Raw genomic sequence first — 6,000 nt, 5'->3', positions numbered from 1 at the left:
TTTAAGTAGGGCCACATGGAAATAACCCATAAAAAAATTAAATCATATTCTATTAAAAATATATAATAGGAGGTTCACTAGGGATATTTATAGATACTTACAAGGGATAAAATTTAGAATCCCTTTCAAAACCTACTACATTGGAGCAAGAGAGGTTGGATTTTTGCATATTTCAACTGTACTAAATAACCCATAAAAGACTTTAAGAATATTAATAATGTTTTTTCTCCAAAGAACAACAACAAAAAAAAATTTATTCATGTCCAGAATCCAAATATCCGGAGCTTAACAATTTCAAGGCGTTCAGCTTGCAGAGTCCCTTGATTCGCACGCGTATATACACGTGCGGGCGTGGGGGGACTTTACAAGAGATGGTAATTAAGGAGTTTATTCAGTGTTAGCTCAAAACTTTAATGAATCAATTGAACATATCCCTTTGTCTAGTCTGGATTTTTGTTTTGTCTCTTACACGTGAAAATAAATCGATCACTTCTGGCGTTTGTGAGCCCACACCTACAATAACTTCTCCTGGACGATCCTATCGAATCTCATCCTGGCCATTCATGCAGCCATCATCAACCTCTCATCTCTCTTGGGGATGCAAGCATTTAAGAGCTTGTACGGCCAATGTCGTTAATTGCCAGCATACGACTGGATGCCTATAACCACCGCTACAAACAAAACAATTGCTCGTGAATAATTGGAATGAAAGATTCGTTACAGTTATCAGGCACTGATTGCAGGGTAAGTAAGTTTATTTTCAGAGGGCACGACGATCCCCCTCCTAGCTCCAGCTCCAGCTCCAGCTCCTTAATTGTTTCGCCATTACAGCCACCTTGAACCGAGCTCAGTGGATGCCTCTAATTCCAGCAACAGCCGTAAAGGATATGGTTACAGGGACAGAACTCAATTTGTATGCAATTGATCAGCTCTCAATATCAGAAGTCGCCTTAGTGAAAGCTCCCAGGTTAAATAACTCGGGACTAGAAATATGTTTTTTGAAATATCTTAAGTATGATAAGTGTTTGCTAAAAGGATTAAAAGAAAAACAGAGGCTGCCTGATAATAATCAGTAAAATTAGCACGCGTCGGAATTTTGTTCACGACAAATACGTGGGTCAATGACATATCACATGGTTGACCCACGTTCCATCCCACTTGTTACGAGAGAGCCATTTTATAGCATATTTTTAAAACACATTATATTTAAAAAAATATTTTTTTTATTTTTAAAATTTAATTTTAACAATAATACATTAAAATTCAACATGGTGTTTTCTTTTCGATTTCATACGAAAACTCACCGTTACAATGGATCAGTACAGAACACAAACTACAGTCCCTCGTTTCATTAATTACTCCGTATGGATACAGTTAATCACAGGTGCAATTCAGGTCCCTACGGAGGAGGGTCTACTGGCCAGCATCCTCTGCTTCTGTCACTGTGATATCTCTCCATAATTATTTTTCCCCTTTCCCCCTTTTTTTTCCCTCTTATTCTTCAATACATGTTCTCAATTTCTCCACTTTCTTCGAGCTCGAGGGTGAGTGAGTGGAAAGAGTGACGAAAGCTAGATTGCCGGTAAGCTGCAAAGGTGACAAAGAAAAGAGAGAGAACGACTTGATTTTCTTTTGATCTTTCAAATTAATCTTTTTTCCTTTTTTGTAATTACCTTCTTTAATTCAGTTAATTTTATTTTTCGGTGATAAATAAGGCGTTCTTGATTGGTGGCTAGACTTGTACCTGTCAATTGAAGCGGGAGGTGTTCTTTGTACACGTATGGTGCTTGGCCCCTGGCCTTATCTAGTTATCTGTTCATACAAATGATTGGGGAAGGGGCTTCTATCCTTCTATGAGAAATCTCGTGCTTTTGCCTCAGGAAGAGCATTATTTGATTATTTTCGAATATTATTGCATTTGGTTCGGTCTCATTTAAAGACACAATTTACGGTTTGCACGTATAGATGATTTATTGGTAAGATCACTACGTTAAGTAACATAGAAATAATCGAAGCACCGCCACTCGGAGAGGGTGAAAATGCTGCTGACCAGGGAGCTTTAAATAGTGTTTTTGCATTTCTTACAGATTTAGTCAAATGCATATACAATTCAACTCTCAAGTCCCGACATGCTACGTGACAAAAAAAAAGAACAAAAAACTGATGATGTTCGAAGTTAATCCCGATGAGATTCAAATCTTTTGTTACCTTTACAGATATTGTTTTGTTCGCTTGCTAAAGAAATATGTGAAATAAATATAATTCCTGTTACAGGCTTATTACAGCTTGATTGTGTATATTTGAGAGCCTTGAAAAACTGTTTAAACCTATAGAACGATTGTTTTGCAGAGTTGTTTACTCATTTACAAAAATAAATATTTGAAAGAAAGGCTTGGACCGGTCCGATCTATCTCTCAGACAAGGAGCAGGGATTAAATTCTTCAGTGCTCTCGAGCGGATTGCCCAGTTAAAGCAAATGCGTTTCCCGGATTGAAAAAAAATCAAATTAACATATACTAAAAGTGCAAGTTTTTTATTTATTTATTGTATTGATAGACACATAGCATCCGATGAGAAGGAAAAAGTGACAAGGGATATCGTTGTTGGGGAACCAAATCTTTCCGTGTGATTTAAATTCCAGAATGTACGTCCTGCTGCAGCTGCTCTGTTGGGCACACACCTTGTCAGCAAGCCCTTCTTTCATGACATCTTTCCCTCCCCTTCACTTTGATTTCCGATCACAACTCGCAGCTGAAACAAAAAGACAGAGAGGTAAAGAAAAGCGAGAAAAGAAAAGGAAAGGAGAGAAAGAAAGGAAAGAAAAGAAAAGTCATGTTCTTCCTCAACTAGTTTCACTTTCATGCCATTACTTGGCATTATCAATTAGATTTTTTAAAAAAAGTATTAGTGTTTTACTGTGTCGTGGGAAAGATTTCACTATAGATTCCCAAAATCTCTATTTTTTTTCTTCTTCTTTTTCTCATTTTGGTACCTTAATTTGTTTTTCTTTTAATGTTCTGTTTCTTTGGTATTGGTTATGGGGTGTATAGGAGCCTTGTAATGTTGGGGGAATAATTTGTCGATCAGTTGATGCTTGGTTTGGTAAAATAATATTCAATTTTATTGATTTATAAGAATTAAAAATTTAGAGATCAAATTCAAAGCTAAGACAAATATTAAGCTCCTTTAGTTTGCTAATATAAGGGATTGATTTACACTATTAAGGGGAGTTTATTTTTGTGGCATAATTTTTTTCTTCTAATTTAGTCCTTTCATGTTGATTTTATTTGAGATTTGATTTGGTATTCCATTTTAGATGCCTAGATATGGGGTTCTCGCAGTGTTGTGAGAAAATTCTAGAGCTGGGTTTGAGAAAATAAAATTATTTTTATCTTAAAAAAATTAAGAGTTAAAGAACCAAAATTAAAATTAGAACAAATATGGTGGACTGGGGTAAACATGCATGTTAACTTGGATGTCTGTATATGGGGTTCTTGCAATGTCGTGAGAAATTTTTTGGTGCTCAATTTGAAAAAAATAATAAAAAAATTATTTTAAAAAATTAAAAGTTAAAGGATCAAAAATTGAAACTGAAACAAATATAATGGACTAAGATAAACAAGCAAGTTAACTTGGTTGGCGCCTACACTACACGCACCAGCCCTTTCTAGCACATGAGGTTGCTTACGGTAACTAAAAATAGTCGTCCACTGTTACATTGAATTTGTCGCGGCTAGAGCTTTTAGATGAGGTGGTAAGTGGCAACTTATTTTTTTTTTTTTCCTTCTCCTTCCTCTTCTCTCTCTGCTATCCTTGAGATTTGTGTTGCTCTACCAAAAATAAAATGTGTTTATTTTTTTGGATTTTTTATAAAAATTGATATTTTTTTCAACTTCAACCTTGAACACTAGGTTGGTTGGGGATTTCACTCTGTGATCTTTTTGCACATTTCTTTCAATAAGATTATTCTAATCTCATATCCTAAATCACGAGCTTAGTGAGTTAGCACGTGGTGACTTAAATCTTTTTTTTACATTCATTTCCAATTTTTCTTTTTTAATTTTCCCCTTCAATATTTAGTTAGTTCAGGAATTGAGCTTCGTGGTTTTATTTAATATCTTTTTATGGAGTTATCCTGATCTCTTGACTAGATTACTAATTTGACAGGATAACTCAAATTTTTTTTATCCTTTTTTAAAACTGATTTTTTTAATATAATTTGGTCCTTCAATATTTTATTTATTGGAAATTAAACTTGGAATTTTTGTTCATTTTGCTTTCTAGTGAGCTATCACGTTCTTATTTATATTTTGTTTTTTTATCAAATAAGATATGGAAACCTTTTAAGAATAATGAGAGGATATCCTTCTAAAGTATTACCAAGTGTTTATTTTTTGCAGTTAATCATTGTTAATTTTTTTATACCTCTATTTATTTACTGTTGTTATATGTTTTTTTTAATCATCTTATTAGATTAAATAAACTTATTAAACTTAGCCAAGTTAATGACCAAGTTTTGGATTTTTTTTACTTCTATAAAATTCTTGTATCACCTAATCATCTTTTGTTTATGGGAACCACCAATCTAGTTTTTTTCAAGAGAGAGATTGAAGTCATTGTAGTCCCCCAACTTTATAAAAGAATTTGTCAAATGAGTTATGAGCTAATTGTCCTGCTTGACATATAATAAATTTTCGTGCAAGAAATTTCTAATAAAAAATGTTGCATGATTTTTTTAAAAACAATTTCAAGAATGTGTTTGTTTTATGTAAAATATTTTTTTAAAATAATATTTTTTTTAAAAAATGATGGTTATAGTGAATTTATAATAACATGGTGATGGTAACAATAATCAAATGACGAAGTGACGAGGAGGTTGTAATAATGATGATGGTAACAAAACCTGTAATCCAATAATTAAAAACATATATTAACATGAATTTTTAATTCATATAAGCAGTAGAACTAACATGTTCGGTTTGGATGTTTTGATAATTACAAAATTTAAAAAACAACTATTTAGTTTTTGTATTTTCAATGCAACTATAATTTATTTAGTATCTTCTTAAAACCACCCCTTAATTTCTTGATCTGCTTTTTTACAATTGTAACTTGATCCTGTGAGCTGTCTATCGCTGGGGTGGCTCTGCCACGTTGTTGTGTTGCGTCGTTTCCGGACCTCTAGCCCACCTCTCTACCAGAAATCTCAAATCCATGTTTAGATATATATAATAGAATAATAATTCTTTAGTCTGTACTTATATTTTTTATTTAATTTAATTTATTCTTAAATACAAGTTAAATTTATTCGGACAAAATCTTCAAATCAAATCTCTAGAACTAGCCCTTTGATTTCATTTAAAAGCTTCCATTTTCTTACCTTAGATAAGAAAAAAGTCACATGTAATAAAGAATATATATTTTTATATAAAAACAGATCAAGTTATTAACCTAAATAATTTATTACTCCCAAACGACCAGATGAGTCCCATGTTTTAAATTTCAGGAACCACAAACAAAATCCAAAACAAACTTTACGGGCACTAGCACTAAGTAAGTTTTCCCACACATATATCCCATCATGTAGTCTTCTCATCTTCTCCTTGGTGCTAAATATTCTGTTGAATCTCCGTAGAAGTTTCGTCGTCAAGACATTATGACAACTTGGAAGAGAGTTCTGGGCAGGATCTTCATAATGTTCCTTTTGGCAAATGAATTCCAGCTCGCGGCTAGAGTTTGACCAGAGCATCAGACTGAATTTCGTCATAAACTTTTCAGCGTTGGAGGGCACACAACAGCTCCCCACTTGCAACCTTGTAATGAGAGCAAGAGTGTCATTGACATTGACTAAGACGACCCGACAAAATGAAGCTCTCTTACTTCGCACCTAATCTCTCCTCGTTATGGTAGGAAAATTGCATGATTGTGCTAAGTGGATAGTTCAGTTAAGATCTGATCAATGAAGAATTTATTTCTATAAGCAAAAATTAATTAGAAGAT

The sequence above is a fragment of the Populus trichocarpa genome, chromosome 10, assembly GCF_000002775.5.
Source record: "Populus trichocarpa isolate Nisqually-1 chromosome 10, P.trichocarpa_v4.1, whole genome shotgun sequence".
Classification (NCBI taxonomy): Eukaryota; Viridiplantae; Streptophyta; class Magnoliopsida; order Malpighiales; family Salicaceae; genus Populus; species Populus trichocarpa.
The sequence above is the reverse complement of the archived record's forward strand: the minus strand, read 5'-3'. Positions refer to the sequence as shown.